Raw genomic sequence first — 8,398 nt, 5'->3', positions numbered from 1 at the left:
GCTCCCAGTGAGGGCTTTCTTCCCGACCTGCAGACAGCTGCCTCCTCGCTGTGCCCTCAAGTGGCAGAGGGAGAGGAAGAGCTCTCTGTTCTCTTCTTATAAGGACTCTAGTGGGACCCGATCCCCGCTCTTATGGCCTCCTATGACAGCCACCTCTATAAACCCCTCTCTCCAAACACGATTTGGAGTTGGTGGTTGAGGCTTTAGCATCTGAATTTGGGCAGGGCACAAACGCTCAGTCCGTAGAAGTAGTTCTCCTCTGTGCCTCCCAGTGCGCCATCCATGTAACAGGGCATTACGTGGCACATTGTGATTGTCTCAGTGTCTGTGGAAGCCCTACACTATGTACAATAGGTGTCAACATCCCAAATTTAAAGAAAGGTGCTGAGCCAAGAATTTGCGATGTATGCATCAGCCTATTGTCTACCTCCATATGACAGAAAAGATTAAGGCTCCATTAAGAGGGAGCAATCATGGTGAGGTTTCTCTAGAAAACAAAGCCATGTGCTTAAGTTCCCTCTTAATCCTCCTTACTCAGGCCAGCTGTGAACCTCCCAACGCGTTGGACGTATGTGCCCTGAAATCAGGGACGACTGTGGAACTGTTATCTGACTCACATTTGGAAGGAAAGAGGCTATAGCTTGGGGAGGGGGAGGCTGTGTCTGCAGAAGGAGAGGGAAGCTGCACTGAAGAGAGCTGTATCAAAAGCAGGATAAAAATGCATGCTTCCCAAGGCCCACACACAGACCCCTAGGAAGAGCCCAGCCATAAACCAGCTCAAAAAACTCCCTGTCCAGCGGACCACTGAAGTGGGGCTGCTGATGGGTGAGCTCAGCATAAGACTGAGCTCACCACCAGCCATGGGCTAGGAGAAGGTCATAAGCAGCCAGTCAAGGGAGGTGTCACACACAGCAGAAGGGTGCAGTTGAAAGTCCCCAGTGGGAGGGGCTCAAAGGAACCTAGGAAAGTGCCCGTGAGAGAAAAAGTCAGCAAATAGGTTCTCAGTATAAAGGTGCTTATTCCCCATGTCATTTGTACTTGCCAAGTATGGAAGATTTTTTCTGCTTACTGCCTTTCTTCCCAAACCAGCCAAGGGCATGAACATGGGAGGGACAAACAGATGAGGAGAAGCAGGTCTCTGCAGGGCCCCAGCCCCAACCAGGCCTTGGTGAGGGCAGTTGTAGGGATCAAAAGAGAGACTGGAGCTTGTTCAAAGACTGCACTGGACTTTTTAACATCTGAAAATGTCCAGAATATTCTAAAGGATACGCAGGAAGGAAGAAGGAATTAAAAAAGAGTATAACACAAAGTAGAGAAAAAATGAAGTTCCTTTCTCTTTGCACTCTACCAAGTCCAGTCATTCAGAAACAAAACAAAGCAGATACACACGGGTGTGATTACCTGTACAGCTACACAGGGCCCTGTACCTAGACGGGCTCCTCACTTGGCTTAATGCTCTGCTGTCACCATCTTGAAATTCTTAATAATTTTAAACAAGAGCACCACGTTTTCATTTTGCACTGGGCCCTGCAAATCACATAGCCAGTCCTGGTTACATTTATTACAGGGGTCTATGTGGCCCCAAGGGGTACAGTGGGACCAATCAGTGGAGGGTAGAAAGAAACAGAATTGAGCTCAACATTAGGAAGAGCTTTCTAAAACTCATGGCTGTTGCCCAAATTGGAATAGGCTGTGTAAATAGGTAAAGAAGGATCGTCACAGCTACTTAGCAGTAATATCAGAGGCACAATTCAAGCTGTGAATTCAAGGGAATTCAATCCCTTCCAACCCTGCGATCATCTAATTCTTTGATTAATGAATCTCCTTCAAGATGTCAACTTTACCAGCTTCACCAGGAAATGAACTCACCAGTGCTGAGACCAGGTGAGAGTATTCCCGAGGCCAGCCTGTAATCCTACGTGGTCGGGAGTTTCACTGACTCCCTGGGTTTCTGTCCAAATCGTGAGCTGTTGTTTTCCTTTATGAGAACATTATTGCCATTACTCACTGTATTTTTGATCATTGTAAGTTGGATCTTGTTATGGCTGGCACACTGTAACTGCTGGCTTCTAAGAAAAAGGCCTAGAAAAATCTCAGAAAGTGTCTTGGGCTGGAATATGATTCCATTAATCATATTTTGACAAAATAGCATAAAGAGTCCTGACAAATAGTGATCAAATTTAGTATTAAAAATCTGTGTGTGTGTGTGTGTTGGTTATTATTGTCATCATCATTATTATCCTTGAGGGAGATGGTTCTAGAAGAAAAGAAAGCACATTGCTTCCTGAGACTGTCCATATATTAACCTCCTCGGCTGGCAAGTTCCTCTTCTTGAATCCACCTTTGTGGTGCTGGTCTCTGCAGCCATTAAGTAGAGACATCAAAGCTCCACTGCAAAGATGCATGACTGACACCAATACCGGAGGCAGGAACCCACAGGAAATGGGGGTACTTGGTCAAGCTCGGTAGGCCCATTTCCCTGCAGACTCACTCTGCCTACATATTGGAAAACTTTGAGTTTCTTTCATATTTTGGCCTTGACCTTTCTAGCATTTAGCCTTCCCACAATGGAGGCTATGTCACTGCACACGCTGAGCGCAGGCCTCCTAATTATAGCCATCCATTAAGCTGTCAGGAAAAACTCCCAGCTCAATCACAGCTTTATCAGACTCTGGCTGCCAATGGGGTCACGTTAGGCGTCAAGTCTGACCTGCTCGCAGCCCTTGTTGTGGCGCTGATCCCACGCTCACTGGGGCCTTTGTGGCTAGGCAGACCAGACAGCCACCTGGTTGCCCCTGGCTCAGTTCCCTCTCCCATTGCAATGCCCAGACAGGGCAGAGCCAAGAGAAACAATAGGGCAAACTTCACGTAAAGCATTCTCTTTGGGGAATTTTGCGTGCAGGAGTTATATGGAGTTATCAGAGTCTGAAATTGGAAATGGAGACTCTGCTAAGCAGAGAGGAATCTGGTGTCAGGGGAAAAAAAGTCTTCAATTTGGACCTGTTCTCAGAGATTGTAGAATCATAGAATTTTATCACTGCCAAGGAATTTAGTGATCTTTTTTTTTTTTTTACAGATTGGTGTAAATGTGGCCAAGAGACTTGGGTTTTACTTTTATTGCTGAATCTGGTTTTCTTGAGTTCCAGGTGAGCAGTACTGTAAAGTGAGATCCGTAACAGTGGGAGAAACATAGAATTGTTCATATGTGGCCTCATATTATTCTTAGTTGTTTCATACAAATATGTTCTGTCTCTCATACGAGATCATGCAGGTTATTCTCTACTCACTGTGGAAGAATGCTAACAAAGAAAGTACTTTAAAGTGTTTGCTGAGAGTCAGTGCATGTTGTTTACTCGGTTTGAGGGTGTTTCTGTGTGTCTGTGTCTCCCTAGATAGATTACAAATACTATGTGCAGGTTAAAATAGAATCACCCAATTTTATTGCTAGTTCCACTACCCCATTTAAAAGGTGAGATCCAGAGAAATGAAGTTACCTGTACAAGGTCACTCAGCTATTATATGCATTAAACTCAGATCTACTTCCTGCTCATTCAGTGTTCTTCCCACAATACCAAGTTACCTACTTGTTTTATTAATAAATAAGTATTGAGGGGCACAAGAGAAAGAAGACATCAGAAGAGGCGAGGTGAATCAGTGCTTCACTGATAACATTATCATTGTCCTTAGTAACTGACAGCAACATATCCTTGCTTTTAGTAAACCTTAAATATGCAGGGCTATTAGACTTTACAAAGATAAACACTGTTAACAGTTTTTTGTGTATCCTCCAGTAAATAAAAAACAAAAACCAGTCTATGCCCCGTATACGCATTTTTACTCAGCCAAGAGGAATTGTGCCCTACACAGTGCTCTGCACTTTCCTTTTTTACTTAATGACAATACTTAGGGGTCTCTCTATATCAGCACATGCAGATGTACTTCATGCTTTTTAAAAGGAACTTATGGTTAGATATACCATTGCTTATGTAACCACTCCCCAACTGATGGACAGTCATTTCCAGATTTATGCTAAGAAATGTGTATTTTTAACAGTCTCCCTTGAGAATTTTAAGTAACTCGCTTGACATCAGAATCAGCATTTTGGGATCACCGATTGCCTTATATCTTGTTTAGCAGATGATAAAACTGAAGTCCAAGGAGTTTGGGAGTTTCAACTTTTGGAGGCAAAACCCTAACTAGAACCTGGCTCTCCAGAGTTGTCTTCTGCTTCATTCCACTGCTCTTGGGCCACCTAAGGGCACTGGGCATGTTTGTTTTGGCTCCTTGTAGAAGTCAATAGCCACCACCAACCCTGTCTTCAGGGAACACCCGGTATCTGGCCCAACAGAGTCTTTGTTTAAAGAACTGATTCATCAAAAGATTCTCATCATGGTTTAAATTTTACTAGCCCAAAGATCACTGAGTTAAACTTCCCATTTCAGTAGATGAACCAAAATGCCTTGGACAGAGATGTAATTCAATAAAAACTTAATACTCTCATAAAATTGAATATTCTCTGGTTCCCCAATGAACTCCAAAACTTACTAGATTTCTTCTGCAGATGATGTGAGATGGGTTGTTTTACCTAAACTAACCCCATTATGCCTTTAAAAATACATTATTATTTAAAAGTTTACATATCTTTTATCCTTCAGATGTACAAAACAGCAATCATAGTATTTCTGGGAAAAAAAGAGCTGGCAGAAGGGCTTATCACATGGAGAATTTTAGGACAGTCATCCAAGAAGTAGGACTGAGGAAAAGCAGATTGAGGTAGCACACGTTTGGCTCATGAATGGTCCCAGGCAGTGGTTCCTTCTGAAAATTGCCCCGTGAGTTCATCACAGGATGCAGAAAAAGGGGCAGTTAGGGTAAGTCCTTGCTAGGGGTGAGAACCTGAAAGCTACACTGACTTTTCTGACTATGTGCTTTTTGCTAGTTTGTTGTAAAGACAAACAGAATGCCTTTATTAAAGCAGCAAAAACCAAAGTTTCTAGTTTGATATCAACAATGAAAATAATAACAGTCACCATGCATTGAGCACTGCTTTACATAATCACTTTAGAAAAATCTAAGGGACAAAAAGAAATATTTGGGGACTTCTGGTTATCAATGTCTTTATGGCTTCCTAACAATGATCATGTGCCCATAGAGTGTGCCCCACCACAGTTTTGGGGCAGATCTGGAGCTGATGTCTACTCCACACCATCCCTAAAGCCCCAGAACAGACACTGGGAACTTTTCTACAGCAATACTAATCCTACAGCGGCATGGGCCCCCACACTCTGTTTATGTGTGCCCCAGCCCTTAAAAGTGGGCATTTGTGGGGTATCCTGGAAAGAGGAGGAAAACTTCAGTGTGCCAATGGTCATGCACTATTCCTTCTAGGTAATTCTTGGGAAGCAGGAAAGCCATCGAACACTGCTTTTTGGGCCAGGAGACGTGCACTCAACGAACCCTGGTAAGATCCTGGCTCAGCTCTTGGGTGGCTCCCCAGCCCAGTGGGACAATGCCGTCACGCCGAGGCTGGCCAGTCTATCAGTGCTATCCCTCACCTTGTCCCTGTGGTCCCTCACTTGGGGAGACCTGTCTCCCTGAGCAAGTCCTTCTGTTTCTTCCCTCTCACAGCTGGTCCTCTGAGAGCAGTTTTCATCAAAGCTTTGAGGTGCTGTTTTGGTTTTTCTCTGTTCTCTTTCCAATCTGTTGCTGCTTCCAAATTGAGTCACTCCTTTGTTCCGAAGGAGTTTTAAGATTGTTTCTTAGTTACTAGTCTAAAAGACAATTTTAGAAGACCAGGAATTCCACTGTACTCTATATTTGACTGTGTTAACTCTCAGATTTAAAGGGAAATAGAAAGATTACTGGGAATAAAAACCATACCTGTTATTATATACAAATGCTTCCACTACATTCATGCTCTATCACCTTCTCCATATTACATCTGAATAATATGGAATTCATTTCAGAGAAATGAAGTTACCTGTACAAGGTCACTCAGCTATTATATAATTTAAACTCAGATCCACAGAGTTTGTGTGTTGTGTGTTCAGAACAGGAATTTCTTATCTTAATAAAATAACCTAAGACATACTCAATGCCCATGGGAACAACTATCCTCTAACTCATTAGGATTTCTCTGTTTGTTTCTGTGGCTTTTCCTTTAAGCTGAAAATTTCTACCTGTGTTCTTTTTCTTTGGGTAAAAAGATTCTACCTTTCTCTCTTAGTGTTTATTCATCTTTGTCCCTTGATATATTTGGAAATCTATGAGGAAAACAATATTGTGTTGCTTTCTGGGTTCACTCATCCAGTTTCTTCCAATCAAAGCTATGACTTCCTGAAAACTTAAGCCCAAGGAAAGTATAAACACCTCCCCAGATTGCCTTGCTTCTAGAGTGGGGGTCAGCAAACTCGTTCTGCAAAGGGCCAGATAGTAAATATTTTGGACTTTGCCAGTCTCTGTCATGATTACCCAACTCTGCCCAATAGCATGAAACCTGTCTTAGAAAAAATGGACATGACCGTATTCCAATAAAATTTTATTTACAAAAACTGGTCATGTATTAGCATGTATAGTGTGTGTGGGGCACGGGGAGGGCTGTGCAACACAGAGAAGACAAGTAGTGATTTTACAGCATCTTACTATGCTGATGGACTGACTGTGAAGGGGTATGTGAGGGAGACTTGGTGAAGAGGGGAGCCTAGTAAACATAATGTTCTTCATGTAATTGTAGAATAATGACAAAAAAAAAACTGGTCATGGGCCATAATTTATCTACCCCTGTTCTAGATGATGAGGAGGAAGAGTAGGATATTGATGATCAACTACAATCAGCATTAATTGTTTCTCTGTGCAAAATACTGTCCTAAGTACTCTGTATTATTTCTTTTAATCTCCACAGTTCCATAGGTTACACTATTATTATACCCATTTTATAATGGAAAACACTAAGCTTTAAAGACAAACCATCAAACAACTAGCAAATTGTGGAACCAAAAACTCAGATCAGACACCATAAAGCATACACATTCACTGTTGAAAACTTTTTAGTCAACCTCTCTTAAAACTACTTCTAAACACTGTGGGAAAGCTTAGTAAAGTCACAGCATTCAACTTCAGTAGAAAGACTGAGCATAATTTTAATTTGCTTAATCCATGTAAATTTGGGGCTACTGAGATATTTCACTGAACAAACATTTACTATGCCACTACTATGAGCCTCAAATTATAGTAGAGATTTGAGAAGGAAAGTAATAGAATCTAGTTGCCTTACCCCAGACATACTTAGTCTTTGGAGGAAAAATCCTCCCCTTTCTTCTCTTAGAGTCCATCTTAGCAGACCCTAGTTGGCATTACTTGAGGAAGGCAATCAAAATTTATTTGCAGGTGTCTATAGCCACAGATGTGTTTGGCATTCCCACCTTCTGTGATTAATGTTTTCATTTGGATTATTTTTGTTCCTTTTACTATAGTGCTATGAACAGTTTCTATAGAATTTCAAATGATCTTACAAAAAAAACCTTCTCCCAGGAATTGAAGCCCCAGACAACCATTCCCATAACATTGATCATAGCCTAGATATTACGTCTAAATATCCAACTCAAGAAAACATCCAAAAAAAGGCTCCAGTTGTCTTAAGCTAATGTATCCAGTTGTCTTAAGAACAGAGCCTCATCTCTCAATCCCTCTCCTTTCACATAGCCCTATTGTACAACTACACATTGTGTGTGTGTGTGTGTGTGTGTGTGTGTGTGTGTGTGTGTGTGTTCTAGCAGGGTGGGTTAATTAAACAGTACAGAATCACATAAGGAAAAGTGGAAGTCCCTACTCTCATAAAGCTAATGACTCACAAAGTTTATACTTCTTTCATTTCTAAAAGAGGTTCTCTCTGCTGTCATCCATAAAATTCTCTCCTTTACCCCCCCTCCCAATACTCCAAATGAAATGCCTTTTTAATGTCCTTCCTCTCCAAATACATCTGTTTAATTGTTATTATGCCTCATTTGCACTAAATCCAAATGGGAACCAGCCTATGGTGGTGGGATTTGGTGTTACTTTTCCCCACAGGTCAAACCTCACACAGCTGTTCATCATGAGCTATCTACGGCTCCCAACAGCTGCCCGGCGTTTATGTTATGTTAGTGATGTTCTCTAGTCACAGGGCCCTGAGAGCTTGCTGTTCAGCCAAAGAAATCCTAAGGGAGAAGAGTCAGAATGAATGGCATACCACGTGCAAAGTCACTGGGCACCTCGCTGTGTATTTCATTTCCCATACAGAAGCTAATTCAATCCAGTGCAGTCACTGGTCAGATGCATAGCTGTTGAGGAATCCCTGATCCCCTGCTTCCTAAACATATGGAGAACCACCCTAAAGAAACCAGGAATATACTAAGGACTA

This window comes from Manis pentadactyla, chromosome 13, assembly GCF_030020395.1.
Source record: "Manis pentadactyla isolate mManPen7 chromosome 13, mManPen7.hap1, whole genome shotgun sequence".
Taxonomy (NCBI): Eukaryota; Metazoa; Chordata; class Mammalia; order Pholidota; family Manidae; genus Manis; species Manis pentadactyla.
Note: the sequence above shows the minus strand (reverse complement) of the source record.